The sequence below is a fragment of the Corvus cornix genome, chromosome 3 (genome assembly GCF_000738735.6).
Source record: "Corvus cornix cornix isolate S_Up_H32 chromosome 3, ASM73873v5, whole genome shotgun sequence".
Lineage (NCBI taxonomy): Eukaryota > Metazoa > Chordata > Aves > Passeriformes > Corvidae > Corvus > Corvus cornix.
Genome location: NC_047056.1, coordinates 21,284,693 through 21,301,160, shown reverse-complemented (window position 1 = coordinate 21,301,160; position 16,468 = coordinate 21,284,693).

Sequence of the window (16,468 nt, the reverse complement as noted above, 5' to 3'; positions counted from 1 at the left end):
CACATGAAAGTATTGGTTTATATCAAAGAATCTAAATAAGAATCTCCCATTAAGTGCACATCCCCTTACACTGTTTTAAGTGTGAGTCAGAAGGGTACCAAATGATTGGTTTGCTTAGGTGTCTCCATCCCCATTGCTGACTTCTTTGACAAAGTAGCACTCTTGTGTTGAAAGCATCATTTTAATGTACTTAAAATGACAAGTTAAAAAATGAAAGGTCAGTGCAGGGAAGAAAATATAGCCTTGAATGCTCTGCCAGAGCTTCCAAAATGTAGCTGAGTTTACGGGTTAAGTTCACATGGTGTTCAGCTACAGCTTAGAACTAAAAGATGGGGAAACTAAAGTCTTGTCTTTGCTCTAAAGCTGATGCTTTGAAAAAACACACAGTCCTGTTTTAGGTCTGCTGCTGGAATAGCCATATTCCATACCCAGATACCTGGGAAAGCGTTGCACCCTGCTCTTATGAGCTCTAACAAAGGAGACCAAGTGTTAATTCTTCCCCACTTGTTTCTTATCCAGTATCTCTTCATCAGCAGAGGGAACTGGGGGATTTTACAGTCATTTTAAAGGCAATTCTCCTGGGCTCAACCACCACAGTTGCTATTTCTGCATTGCTGTCTAGGGTACATTGAAAAAAATGTCGATGGGAATGTAAGTGATTGCTGGCTTGCTGTAGCAGGCAGGAGGATTCCACAAATTCGCATCATCCCTGTGGTACACTGGAGACACTTCTATAAATTCAGTAATGCAGCTATGATTATTCTTCTCCTCGCCTCCCAATTAACCAGTACTGCACATATTGTTCCCTGTCAAATATCTTATTTTGTCAGATGCCAGAGAGCAGTGTTGTTCTCTTTTCAAATTGCTGGTTTGATTTCTGGCAGTACTTGATTGCTTTAAAATGTACTTTCTGCATCCATTTTCCTCAATACTTAATTAACTGGAGAAAACTACTGAAATGAGGTTTCAGTTAAGTAGGTGTTTCACTTTTGTCCCCACTACCTCATTCATTTATTTCCTCTAGCTCACTCAAGTAGTCCCAGAAACTTTGTCTTCCATTTGCAAGAAATTTTTCAGTCCAGATCATCTATCTTTTAGCTAAATTCTCCTGGAAAATCCCATTCTGGAAGATGCAGTTTCCATCTACACTAAATACCAGAAAAAGCTGGAAACAAGCACCTCTTTTCCAGGTCACAGCTGTTGCAGCATGAGCAGTGCCTGAGCATCGTCTGTGGTACTTCTGTGCCTTCACAGGGTTGTCTTTAGGGTACCTACAGTGCAGGTGACTGCTAGAAAGCACTTGGCTCTCACCTTTATCCCCCCTCTTTCGGTGGGGTGTCTTCAATGGGAAGTGCCTTGCCTGCAGGAAGCTCCCATGGACTAGAACTCCATGGAACACATTGCATAAAGTAGAAGCAAATTTATCTTTTCTGTGTGACAAAACATGGGAGATTGATACATCATAGCTTGGGACTGCATGTAGTCTAAGGTTATGCCTACCATGTGCACAGGTTCCCCATTGGTTAAGACACCAGCTTGAATATCCAGAATTCATTGGAGCAAAACAGATGCTTTTTAAAATACTTTGTTGTGACCCCATGTGTTTCTCTATTTCAGCCTTATAAGGCTACACGTGTCCCCTGGTAGAAGGATGGATCATGTTTGTATGGTACTTGTCCAGTTTTACAGTTGTCTTCATGTTTGGAAACTCTGGTTTACATAGGCAACTTGAAGAAAAGGGTATTTGCCACCGCAGGCACACCATTGAATGTGCATGTGAAATGTATAAACAGCCAGAAATTAATACATCCAGTTGAAACTTCAGAAGAAATTTAAGAAATTGAAATTAAACTATTCATGCTGGAATTTCTAAGACTTTGCCAAGATAGAATATCCTACTTTAAGTCACATGGGTAAGAGAACTTGTTTCACAGGACATTTCCCCTTCTGCCTGTGATGGGGCCACTGGGTCAGTACTGGTTTGGAAAAAAGTTTCCACACACCGGATCACTGACATTTTCTGTTGTGAGAAGAATAAACTTGGGTCCTGTGCTCATCTCAGAGCAATCATTTTCATTTTTACTGGTTTACTTTATAAACTTTCCCATGTGCAGTATCTAATTATGGTCCATTACAAAATGCTGTATTTAAATGGTAACAGTGCACAGGGCTGAAAGGGACTGTTGGTAAGTTGCTTATTCACTTTGATGATTAAACCACTAATTATTGCATTAGCATCCCAAACCACAGTCATTTGTGATGTGTCTCCTCCTTAGGCAATCCCATGAGGCATGATGGGCTAAGTAGAAAGGGTACGGCACTTGGAGAAGGGAAGGGCAAAGAACACGTAGGAGATAGTGCCAGGGATTAAGCAGAGTTGCTTTCTCCTGTGTCTGCTCCAGTGTGACTCAAGATAGTGCTGGGGTGTGGTACATCAAAAAGAGGGGATTTTTTTGCCTTAGAAATGTAAAAATAGACCTTTCCACTAATGGCTGTGAAAGACCCTATGACGCTTTCTGCCAGGTCTTATCACTGAGGCCATACTTGCACAGTAATCAAATGAAATTATTTTATTTGGTTGAAAAAAAAGGCTTTTCAGCTTCCACACCACTGTGGTGTGCAGTTGCCTGTGCTGTTCTATGTTCCTGTTCTGAAATGTTTGGTAACACTGCTGGGTGCCATTTATCAGATGTCTTCCATCTTGCCCTCATCTGAGATAAAGCTTTTGGTGTCATTACACTGTATTTTTTTGAAAATGAACACTTTATGATCCTCCTAAAAGCAAAGGCATAAAACAAGTGTAAGGTATTACTTTGTATCTTCAGAAGCTTTTGGCTTTATATGATAAAATTCCCAGAAATAAGTTACTTGGAACAGTTTGCCCATTGGAAGACTGATGGGCACTGCATCCCTCACCCCTGCAGGTGCTGTGTTGGTTTCCCATCAATTTCCTGAAATGATGCACTTACAGACCCATTCCAGTGGCTATTTCAAGCCCAGGAGACACGTTTTGCACTTTCCTGGATTATATGAGCCACCCTTTTACTTGTACCTCTTAGCAAGGACCAGCATTTATTTCTTTCTAAAGGAAATATTTTTTATGGAATTATGGCTTCCCAAAATGTATCTAAGTATGGATCAGATTCTGCAGCCAATATGTCATCCTTGCACTTCTAAAGGTATAAAACTGTCTGATGCTGGATTTGAGCAAGTGGCTAGATAAAAATTCACAATTTTCACAAGCTTTCCTGAGTAGAGATCATTTCATTACTACAGGAAATGGGGGAACCTGTTTCCTCTGTGAAAATTTGTTGGAAAAACTCTTCCATTTCCTAATTTGTGTGGTAGAAAAAAAAAAAATACAGTCATTCTAAACCAGAAAAGAATATTTGAATATCCTGGGCTGGGCGGGTGAAACAAGCCCTCAGCTGAAGACTTCTAAGCAGACCACTGAATGCAGTCTGCAGAGGCAGTGAAACAGTGTGAACAGCAGAAATAAATTTTGGTGGAAGGACTGGTGCATGCTTTCTCCTGGGCATGCTATTTGAAATTGCACGTCCTAAAGAAAAAAAAATATATTGCTCATCTGACATACCTTGATGAATCAAATTGAAAATTACCTTGGTGGAAGTGCCCTCTGTGGCTCCTTTACAGCAATAACTGTGCCATGCAGGCATGTAGAGAATAGCACCAAAGGTGAAGATGATAGTCATTTCTAAAGGCTTTTGTCGTTGAGACACTTTCTTAACTCCACGTGTTTCTTGTATTTTTCTCCACTCTCTTCTTCCCTGCTCTGCAGTTATCTGTTTCTTAATAGATTTAGGCAACTAATTGCATTCTTCTTTCCCTCAGTCCCCACATAACATCCCATGGAGTGTGTGACCTTCTCCCCGGAAGAGTAATGGTACTTTTTCTCAAAGCTGGAGGAGAGGCTGCAGGTACTAGAGACATTAATTCCCTAGTCAGTGGTGAGGATTGCTTGGGTATGGTGTGTGGACAAACATGAATGGTGGGTTAGGCAACACATTTGGGTGGGTTTAAGCACCCTCAAGATGTTTAACTAGCAGTAGACCTAAGTGAGGTTGTTTCAGGGAACAGATCTCAGACATTGTCCTGGAGCAAATGCCAGCAGGAACTTGGAGAGGGATGTGTTGGTTTTGGATAGCAAATACACAGAAGAGCAGATCCCAGAGAAGGAAGTACCCAAATAACAATTTGGCCGGTATCCAATATGGGTGAAAAGGAGACATTTCAAAGACCTGTGTTTCCGTCTTCTTATTTTGTCTGTCTGGCCCAGAAAGCAGTGATAGGAAATAAAAACAATTTGATTTGAAGACATCAAAATAAAAGAGAAAAATATACTTTTGCAGGACAAAAGTCCACTAGCTATGGAATTCATTTCCATCCACTGGCCAATTCACTTGGCATTTAAAAGCCTCACAGTGATTCAGCTTCCATTACTTTTCTTGTGGGAACTGTGCCTGGTCTAATATATGTCACTGCTCACAAGCTTCTCTTGGTGTAAGTTCTACTTACACTTCTTGTTTAACCTTTCCAAAGAACACTTCTTTCTCCTGTGGCAGCTGTGTTCTTCTATTATACAGAGGCAGTTTGGTTCCTTTTCCTTTCATTGATGCATGGCTAAACATGCAAATATGTGATTAACACTAATCTTTAAATCGGTTCTTGGCCAATTTTATTCCTTTTTTCTGAATTTCTTTAAAATCTTTAGTCAGTATCTTTGAAGGGGAAGATACCAGGCTTAAGCTCTACTCAGGTGCAGAACAAGTCCTAGACATCAAACATGTTACAGTGGGACGTAGCAGAAATCTGCTACTGCTTACAAACTCATCCTTCTGGAAGCAATCATCTACCTTCAGTTTCCTGCTAAAGGTTCCTCAGCTCTGTCTCTAAGGCAACAGTTGACCGTACAAATATGCTCAGCATCCTCTAGTCAGATGTAAAATACATATCCTCTCAAACTGAGGTGCAGCTGCTAATTTTTTTTCCCACCAAACTGACTAAATTTCACTAATTTCAACTCAGATAATTCCCTAAACACTTTTTCCACCTACTGCCTGTCAGTCCAGCAACTAAACAGTTACCAAAACACCACCTCTCTAATTGTAGCACTTTGAAAGACAAAATAACATTCTGCATTCTAATTATTTTATAATTCCTTTGATTGTTGTTTATTCAATGTGCAAATCATGTGTGCAACTCCTACATGCCTAGTGTTGAAGGAAGTATAATTGTAAATGGTTATAAATTTGCAGAAACAAACCAAGGTAGCTTGTTTAAAAGCCACACTCTGCCATTTCCTCAGAAATGTTCCCACCTGAGTCTGCTTATGAGGTGTTGGACTTGGGTCTTCTCAGCCTTTGGAGTCTGCCTTCCCCGTTTCATGGGCAAATGCTTCAACCAGTCTGGGATAACAGCAAAGACAATGGCAACACCACTAATGCCACTTCCTCTGCAAATGACTTTTCAAAGGAAAACAGTGTCTTCTTTCCAATTTTTTCAAAGGGCAGTTATAAGCCCTGCTCTCAGGAGAGGCCTCTAAACCCTGGATTAGCACAGGGAAATGTGCTTTTGCTCATCCTAGATAAGGTGCCAGACTTGCAGACAGGAGAGACAGGACTGTGGCCATGTATTTGTGCCTGGCATTTCCTATTGTCTCTCCACAGGCCCCTTCCCTCTCAGCGTGGGAGATGTCCAGATAAGCATTTTGAGGTGTATAATTCTCAGCAGACACTACCTGGGGAGCCTTAATGTTGGACTTAGAGTTTTACATTCTGCTCTGGTGACCAAACTCCTAAATGCAAGCTATTAAAACACAAAGTCTTCTTACTGGATCTAGTCACAGCATCCAAGTCTATTTTGCTGGTCTACTCCAGAAAATAGCAGTCACAGCAAAAAAATGCAGCAGCAAACATTCTTAGTGAACAGGTTTTATGTAATTAAAGTCATTCTGCATGCTAACTACATTATTTATCTTTTAGAAACATTATTAGAGCAAGACACAAAAATGTACAGAAAACCAGCCCTCCATGGAAAACACCCTTACTGCTGCTTTGGTAGAGGGACTTTCTCCTTGCTTTTTATTAAAATTGCGTGGTCATCAATCTGCCATAAATTGTTGCTCTCCCTTGATGTACAACATTTCCACTGGAGGTGACAGAATATTTAATATTAGATGTTTTTTGCTCACCTCATCAAGGTTATGCCTCTTACTTTTAATGTGCATTTGAAATACATCTTCTAATGCCCTTAAAAAAAAAGAAAAAGGAACATCAGTGCAAAAAAACTCAACTGTTCAAGGTCCATATACTTTCAAAATGAAAAATAACTACTCAGCCTGTTTTTCAGATCACACCATCCCAACTTTCCACTTTTGCTCCGTCCCCTCCCCATCTGCCTGTAAGTGGATTTAAAAACTAAAATCTTAAACATTTTAAGGTTTTTGGTTATTCTCATCCCAAGTGCCTGCTGTTTGGCAGGAACTGTGTTAGGGAAAGACTTTCATATATGTAATTCCAATTTTTCCCTCCACTTTTAATAAAAATACAGGAGTACTGGTGCTGCCCATCGCAATGCAGTAGTCCCCCCCTGTGTTTTGGTGGGGCCTAAGTCTCCCTTGCTATTGCCAAGTTCTGTCCCACCACATCGACTAGGTGAAAATGCTGCAGGTACTGGGGTGCTGGGCAGTACTGCAAGCAGCCTCCTAGATTCATTTATAGCTCTTTTTCCTTTGTCCAGGATATGGTGCTACTCAAAGAGGGCTTTGGAACTACCTCTAGCCAGCACTTTTTAGATTCTGAAGGTCATTTGCATGATCTCTTTGCTCTTGGGTCTCCTTTTCAGTAACTTCTAACGGAAACACTGAAGGTTGGACTTCCGCGCTCATGGTTTGGTTAATAAGTGTGCTAGGGAAAGGGAGATGTCTTCAGAAAGTTCTCTCAGTAATTTTTTTTATAGCCATGATCAGCTATGAGCAAAAGATGTGTGAAATGGTAAAAATAAAGACCTACCTGACTAGGGAAATTAGGTCTCCAGGTTCTGCAATCATAACTCAATTAAATCTAACCCAATGGTTGCATTTTCAGCAATATCTGCAATGAGCTGGAGGGCTCATCAGAGCTGGTTTGGTTTTAGACTATATATTAGAATTTGGTTTTATACTGTATATAGAATTGGGAGGGCATTCATGATTTTATCTGTAGAATACTGGCCTAAATAAATGGAGACTTTAAAATGTGTCCATCATATAATTCCTGTAGCAGCAGGGTAGCTAAGGCCACTAGTTGTATTTCTTTCCTAGTTAGACACAAAACCTATTTAGAAATTCATCTTCTGATTAAAAATGAAAGGATATTATTGATTGTTCACTTTTCTTCAGTAGAGAAATTAAGTTCTGTTATTAGAGACAACCTGAGAACACAATGGACTATTTTCCACATAATTTTAGTAAATTTTATTTTTGAGGGAGGAGTGCACAGCATCTAAACCACCTCCCTCTAAAGCCAGCAGAGCAATCCTCTCACCCTGCAGGCCTGAGCAGGGACACAAACACACAGACACGCCCTTATCTTTTCTTTAACTCTATGTATGGGCTGGCATCATACTTTGTGACCTTTTTTCAATGTAAATGAATTAGTGTCTTTCAAATCTGCTACTGTTCCTCCCAGTGTATCCAGAAAATTCACTTGTAATTTGGGCCTTATGTTTGTCTGAAAACCAAAATACCTAGAAGAAAGGAGGGGAGCTATTACCTTTAACTGATTGCTCAGGAAACAAACCTAGTACTTGTGCCAATGGCCACTTGTTTTCTTTTAAAAGGGACTTAAGGATTTTAACTTAAATCCTCTAAATTGAAAGAGAAATATCGTGGTGTCAGGCTAAGCTGGATTGATTTGGGGGGTTGGCACCTCTCTAGCATCAAAGCACTTAAAACTTAAGGTAAAATCCTCTATCAAAAAAGAGTTTCTCCCAGTTAGAAATTGCATAGGAAAGGGGGACAAAATGTTGTCACTTTTAGCAGGGCTATAAACACACATGTGGTTTATCACAGCTCTCTAGAGATTAGAAATGTGCTGGAATGTACAGAACATGAGCCCAGAAAAGGTTGCTGCAGTTAGACACCATCAGCATGAAGTGTGTTTGGCTCTGACCTTTATGTGTGAATCATTAACTTGAGACTGCACATATCCTAAAGAATGCAATCATTGCAGTTATTTATTTTGCTTTTATAGGAGGGAGGAAGAACTCTAAACACAGAATCTTGCTCTGATGGACTTTGCTAGGGAAGACCCATTGTAGCTCCATGGGTTGCTAGCTCAAGTTTGGCTGGGAACTGGAATGAGTGTTGTAACAATAATATCCATCACCATCCTGTAGAAGGGAATGATCTTGAGAACAGGGCCAGTGAATATGATATTTCCATATTTCTACTAGAAGTCAGTGGGAAATACGAGGCTGGCTGAGAATATTTTTTGTTCAGGTACTCAGTTTAAATCATGACTCCCATACAGTGCAGTCACAAAAGTATTCATCACATTAAACTGAATCAGAGTTACACTTTGCTCTCATTAAAACCACCAATTATGTATACTGATGTGTGAAAATTTTGTTACTCAAAGGAATAAATATTAAAGGCAAAGCACTTACTCTTTTTGGTAACAACTTCTAATCAAAATATCATTTGTAAGATCCTGGAGAAAACAAAGGTACTCTTCTTCTCTGTACAAACACAAAACTGTCAGTATCTAACATACACAGAATACAAATAAGGTTTATGATACCATCTAAAGAGGCAGCAGTTTTAGAGTAATTAAACTAACTCAAAGAAAGACTTCTGCCAACCTAAACAAAAGTGCTAAATCTATTTACTAGTCTTCATTTTTTACTGTTCAGGCTTATAAATTTTAAAATGTCTGATTTTGATAATTGTTTTGATCAGCTCCCAAAATATTCTAATCCATTAATTTCATTAATTAAGAATATCTATGCCTTTTGTGAATAATCAGTTAAAAATGGTTCCAATGAACAAAGTGTAGGTATCAGAAGATAAATTACTTTTAATATTGTTTTTATTAATTAGTCTTAACATATTTACCTTGCCTATGGTAAGAGGACATGACCCAGAAAAGCTCTTCCAGCTTTCTGATCCCACATTTCCCAAGCAAGTAGCTGAATCCTTTATTCCCAATAGAATCCCTCTACTCACTGTATGCAATCATTGGTAATAGGCTCTTGTGTCATGTTTTCAATTTTCCACTGGATTTCTGCTTTAATATTTTGTCATGAAACTTAGAAATAGTGAAAAGGGACAAACATATGACTTACACTTCTTCAAGCTGTAATCCTGGAGAAAGTGGCATTTCAGAATCCTGACTCCACAATTCATGGTTCTGCCACAAAAAGGAAAAGGAGAAAAAAGTAAAGAATTTGTTTAATCATCTTTGTATTATCATTATGTATTTCCACTCAGAGTACCAGGGAAAATCATCTGATTTCATAGTGTATCGAAATCACAACTACATCACATCCCAGCTCGTGTGAAATAAACATCTTGGGTGTCAGTCACTCATGTAAATAATGAAAAAGTAATATTATTGGGTAGATTCATGTTAGAGAAATGGAAATCAGCTTGTATAACCTGAGAGAAATTATGCAAATGCTATAAAGAAAACCAGAATTTCTGTCAAAATTGAAAATCTTTGCAGATTCCATACACTACAACAGCATTTTCTTTAGAAGGACATGCAAAATACATTTGTGTTTTTGAAAGAGGACTTAGAAAATCAGATTGGTATCAAAATTATCTTTTGCTGTGGCATCATCAAATGAGAATAGGAACTTCTCTTGCTAATATTGTTAAATGAAGGTTTTGGTGGTTGGAACAATGATTGAAATAGTACTATCAAGCACAGGGCTATCACAAATCATGCCCTGTGGTTCCTTGGCTGAGATGTGCAGAAATTCAGCATGGTTTCTGTAAAGGGGCATGTGTGCCAAGGAATTATACAAAACTTCTCTATCATGCATGGCTTTGGCTATTGCTAAGCAGCCCTTATTTTTAAGTGTATAAAAGTCACTAAATCAATCCATCATTCATCTTGAAAATCCAGATGACTAATGAACTGCAAAATCTTGCATGGCATTCTACAGTAGTGACAGTAGACTGAGTGAATAGCACTTTGTCTGGACATTTCTGGGCTCCGAGTCACTATTTGGAATGAAAGGCTGTAAACCAATCAAAAAAGCAGGAGTTCAGTCAAGTAGGAAAGAGCTCTGCTTTCAGAAGAGCAGATTTGTGTTGGGACACAGTTTTCCACATCACACAGGGTCTCATTTGTGTTTCTCAGAGAGACCAGTCGCTTTAGCTGTTCCTGTTTTATTCACAGATGTCTGTTGACCCTATCCAGACCTGCATACTGGATTTCCCAATTGCAACCTTAGTCACTTCTCATAAGATAGTAGAATATTTTGGTTTTGCTCTTAACATATATTCCCCAAAGCCACTGAATCCATTATCCATTTCATTTCCACGTAACCAGGACAACTTTTGTGTATGAGCAGTGTTTTCTGCCCTTTTTTCTTTGTAACTCACTAGGTACACTAACCTCAACTGGCTGCTGAGGAAAGTGAGCAGAATGTGGTCTCATATGTGCATCCTCTAAAAATCTGAAAGATTAAAGGCACAGTGAGAAACAGTTATGATTCAAATGATATGTTTGAAAAAAAAATTGCATAACTTTTAGCATTGATGTCAGTACCTGTGCAAGCCTTCTCTCTTTTTGTTTTTGATGTCTGCTGATTTAAGTGATGGTCTGCCCAGGGAGGAGCTCCTTTTTCTGGAAGGAGGATTATAATATTTGTATTTTACAAGAAAAGGTTGATTGGATGTCTTTAAGACCCGAGGAGTAAAACACTGCTTCTTTTCTGTAAAGTAAATTGCATGTTTGTCAAGGAGGTCCCCAGAGTAGGTTTTATGAACAGAGTTTTGAAATGCCTTCTTCTTGTTGTGACTACGCAAAGTCATGTGAGGCTGCAGGAGTGGTGAAGCAGATGATCTGTGGGCACTGGGGCTGTGAACTGGAGTCTGAGGCAAAGCACATGGAGCAGTATTTGGGATAGTCTTTCTTGCAGCAGCAGCCAGCATCAGGGTCCTTGAAGCGAACTTCTGACATGATACAGAGAGAGGCTGCTCTCTCTTTGTCCTGGGATAGCTGCTCTGACCAGACAATGGGTGACCACTTTCCAACAGTGCCCAGTTTGTCTGTAAGTTAAAGAACAAAACTGACAGGAAAATTACACGAGAATTTGCTAAAGACACTATTTCCTACAAATTAGCTCACACAGGAGGAATTTTAAGAAACTGTTTTCAAACTGGCTCAATTGCTTTTAAGTGGTGTAAATGACTTGTTCAGTTCTGGGAACCACGCTTAGAAGTAAAGCCATCTTGCCACTGTGCTTGAGCTAACAAACCAGTCCTTTTCCTCATTTCCTTTTCCTTCCTTTACTAAGTTGAAGTTTCTAATGATGAGTAGTGTTGGGAAATTACAGAAATCCCGTTTTGCTTGCCAGGGCTCACAGAGGGAGAACAGGAGACTTTTTTCTTCCTTGGACGTTTTGCATTATCGCCTGTGGAATTGATGACTCCATGGCAGTCTCACAGACCTTCTTCAATGGCACCTTCTGTTCCCTCTCCTTGTGTGCCTGTGCACATGCGAGCACGGCTTCATCTCATGAGTTTGAAGTCAAACAGAGTCAGTGTTTTCCTCACAAATACCACAGGTGAAATTGTAACCTATTGTTTTGCTGTTCATCTCACTGGGAACAAGATTTTACAAATCAAAAAATTGCACATTTCAACTGGATGATGTTTGTAAACAATATCATTGAGAATCTAGTGGTAAACCCATGTGATTCTCAAACTGTAGAAGGTTTTACAATCTAAATATGGTCTGCTTAGGAATTTTTTACCCAGAGAGACTCTGGACAATGGTAGGATGAAATGTTTTGCAAGAATTTGTCTGTTGAGATGAGATCCACTGGCAGAACTTGGTGAAGAACAGGTCTACTTACATTAATAAGAGATTGTACAGTTTCTGGTATCTGGCAGAATATGTAGAAATAGGATTAAATACTTTAGGGTCTTGATTTTACTAAAAAGTAACATTCTAAAATTCAGGGAACAATGTAAAACAATGTTAAGTGCGGGAACACAGAGAAAAATATTGGGATTTCTTTCTCTGAAAATATTTTCTCTTGAACATACTTACATACACGCAGCCATAACATGGATACCTTTCACTGTAGCCATGCAGGGACAGAAACAATTCAATGGGATGACAACTGCCAGGTGGCAAAACTGAGACTCAAATATTATCTCTGCTTGACTAGACTATAAAAAGCCACACTGAACAAACCTGCCCGTAACTGCTGTGCTACATGCACTCCCCACACCACAAAGCACAGCTAACTAAGGGGAAAATGGACTTTTTCATGTGGCTCAGTGCCACTTTTGTGACAGGTCCTATGCTGTCAAACACCACATACCTTCTGCTGGCTTGGAGAAACACTTCTGGACTTGAATGGTGAGGCAGGAAGACCATGTACAAGATCCTTCTTGTATTTCTCAAGGGCTTGAATTAGTCTGTCTCTTTTCTGCTGGTCTTTGTCTGTACATGTAAATATGAAAGTACAATCTGTTCCTGTTAAATCAATGATCAGGTCCTAGAGTATCACTCTTCATTCTTTTTTGCCACTAAAGATTATTCTGTCTCCTCATCTTAATACCAAGTAGCAAACAGAGAAGGCATCATTCTACCTTTTACAGTTGGCTCTTGCTGCTTCCATGCTCAGCACACATCTGAATTTGAAATCAGTGTGAGCCAGGACTCCTTTACATCACTCACACTGTCAATAATGAGCCACTTGGAGGGATAAGAGAGCATGGTAACATTTTGTTCCCACCCTGTGCATCATTTCCCCTATCCTATATAGAAGGTGAGGCAGGTCAAAACGGAAGAGCTGAGGCAGTCAAGTAAGGATTCAAGTCTATGTACTAAGAGCTGAGTGAGCAATCAGGCTGCCACCGTGGTCTGTGCAGACTGCAATGCCAAGAAAGTCCTCTTTCTGCACTCGTCAAGCTCAGGCTGAGAAAAGAAGAGTAGAGTGATACTTCTGCTAGTCCCGCACACACAAAATGAACACAAACAGGCTCAGCCCTTTGGCACTGGCACAGGAGCTGTGGCTGGCCCATTCCTGAAGTGTCCAAGGCCAGGTGGGGCTTTGAGCAACCTGATCTTCTACAAGGTATCCCTGCCCATGGCAGGGGGATTGGAAGTAGACAGTCTCTAAGATCCCCTTCAACCCAAACTACTCTATGATTTCATGACCTTCTAATCTTCCTGAAAGCATGCAAGTGAGAGTAGAAGTAAGAACACTTATTCTTTTGATCACTATTGCTATGTAGCATATTATATAATTTAACATGTAATATATTATATATTAAGTATTATAAAATAATAATAAGAAAACACGGGGATAGGAAGCAGACATGGGTTACCCAAGACTATAGAAGCTCACAGAGACATATTCATGTATAATGCAAAGCCTCTCACAATTCATCATCCTTTGTCAGAACCTTACTATTAGCAATGCAAATAGGAATGATGCATGACCAAAATTTTCAACTCTTTTTACCTTCTGTGTTCCTTCCATGCACAGCTCTGAGAGAAAGGGTATGTTGATGTGCAGCAACACATTTCTCTTTGTAGATGATGTTTAAAAAACACCCCCCCCAGTTCTAACTGAAACTAGGGACTCACACACAAAATATCAATGAAGTGGGGTTCACTGAGGCCCTGCAAGCTGCATATGGTCTTTTGAGTTGAAAAAGCAGCTCTGTCAGAATTTCCTCATCCTATGGAGCTCTGGCACATGGTAGCACATGCCAATACTGCCAGGCAGGCCAGCAAAGAAATGTGTTCTGCTCCCTCCCCTCCAGTTGCAGCTGCACAGGCTCCTCAAACATGTAATTTTAGAGAGCTAGAAAGGCTTCAGGAGGGCTGGTGAAATGTGACTTCTGTAGTGTGATGATGCTTTGATTAATAATATCTTATTCCTGTCAAAATGCACAAGTGGTTCATGATCAGCCCAGGGTCCCCTTACACTGGTATTGTGGCAAGAGACTAGAACATGCGCTCACAATATGTTCCAAATTTTTTGCTAATGAGAAGCAACAGCTCCTCCTCTGAAGGGGTGTAATTGCAGGGCGTATCAGTAAAAATGTCACAGAATAACACCTGAAACCTGGCAAAGCAGCACTTACTAAAGATGCTCTTTCTGAAGGGGGAGATGTACCAACCTGTATTTAGTATTGCATGTTTCTGAATTAACAGGAGGGTTACTGGGTGTTAGGTAGTCTTAATGTACTATTTCTTTTAGAAAAGAAACAGCTGAAACTTTTTTAAAAATGAAACAAAACAAAACACTTATATACTGCTCTACATGGGTGGTTCTTCCAAAGTTTGTGAGGGGTTTAATATGGGGCACACCATCACACAGTCTAAGATGGCCTCAAGGCTGTGTCCTTTTCATTAAAAAAAACAGATTTGCCTGACAGACCAATATATAGTCTCCTGAGGCATTTAATCTGGCTTTCCAGTCTTGCATAGACATGAATTCATAGCATCATCCTATTACGAAAAACATGTTGACAATGCTAAATCCTATTTGGATGACTGGGAAGCAGGATTATACAACTCACTGGAACAAATAACAAAATGTACTTGCTCAATCGCGCTCATGCAGCGATTAATACCTTCCCCGTTTATCTGGGTTTCACGGGGCCCAATCAAAGGAGCCCCCCCATTCTGATTAAAGACTTTGCATTCTGCAGTCATGTGAAAAATAGCAGGCAAGGCAGCTTGTGTGGTGTCTGTGCACCAGTGCCACCAGTCAGGGTACCAGGTTTCTTTCAGGACAGTGCCAGTGGCTTGGGAGGCCTCAGGGAAAAGTGACATCCATGCCACTCCTCTCTGTCGGGGCACAGGTGAGGCAGGACAACAACTGTCTGCCCAAGGCATGGCTGAGCCTTCAGCAAGCCTTGCCAAGGGCAAGAAAATAAAATGTTCCAGGTCAAAGAGCCACAGGTTTTAAACAGCTTTTGTCTAGTGTTTCACTGATATTTTGACTATAAATATGGGTTATAAACATGCCACATGGCAGCAAGCCTATTCAAATAAGTCCTACTCCAGTGCATTATAGTTTTATGTTTTGAGGAGTTAGCAAAAGTTCCTGGGCAGAATGTCTCATAGCAACTCTCCTTCCCCTTTCCTAATAGTTTTACCTGTTGGGTTTTGTATATGCCACACCCAGGTGAGGCTGACTGAGGGATCCTGCAGCACATCCTGGTTTGCTGACATGTCTGCAGCCCTGGAGAGCCCTGCTCTCCAGTTCCTCTGTAGGAGAAAACAACCACCTGCCCATTCTGCCTTTCTCCAACTGCTTTCTGAAAACAGCAGTGACCAAGAACAAAAAAGAAAATAATATGCAAACTTGGCATGATGCTTGGGGTTTTTCTATTTTTCTTTTAGAAAGCCAAAAATTAGCCCTCCCTCGCCTTCTGATGTCATGTCTTAGCTGAAGAGTTTAAGAACTGGCTGAACTGCTTCCCAGGGAATAGAATCATGCAGTGTGGCCAGAGCAGGAGTTATTTAGGCAAATGTATTCAACAGTCTTTCTCTTAAGCTCATTTGCTTGCTAATTTATCGTCCTGCCCACTGTGGCAGGCATTAATTTATCAGTGTTAGAGTACAATTTCACTGGGACTTGTACTGGTGTCTATGCTTGTCAATGTGACAAAAATAGAGAAAATAAAAGGGGTTTGGTTGTAATCTGGTCCCTGTAAACCACAGGAAGATCAGATACTATAGCTCCCACTCTGTTTTCCTGGCAGTTCTCATTGCTTGCCATTTGATAAAACACCTTGTCTTTCCTTTGCTGCTGTGTGGAAGTCCTGTGTACAAAATGAGTGGGCACAAACTTACCCAATATAGTAGAAGCAGCTTAGCTGATAATATTGGTTTATCTGAAGGAAATAAAATAAATCTGGGGTTTTTTTTAATCCAGTGCCTTTTAGTTCTACTTATCTTTATCTTAAATAGGAAGAAGGGTCGTTAAACACCTTAGAGTGCATGCACTTCTGCCTCCTAAAGCAGAAGGTTATTTTTGGGTCTAAGACAGAACATTATGGCCCAAGTATGAACATGGGATATAAAGCCAGGACAGCCTTCCCTTAAGCTGTTTACCAGATGTTACAAAACTCAGCGATTATCGTTAGAAACAGAATCCACACCTTGGCTCATTCCTTCATTCTTGGCGCAGAGTGGGAGTTTTGGTTTAATTCCTAACAAGATTTTTAAAACAGTTGGCTGATGTTTAATTCCTGATGACT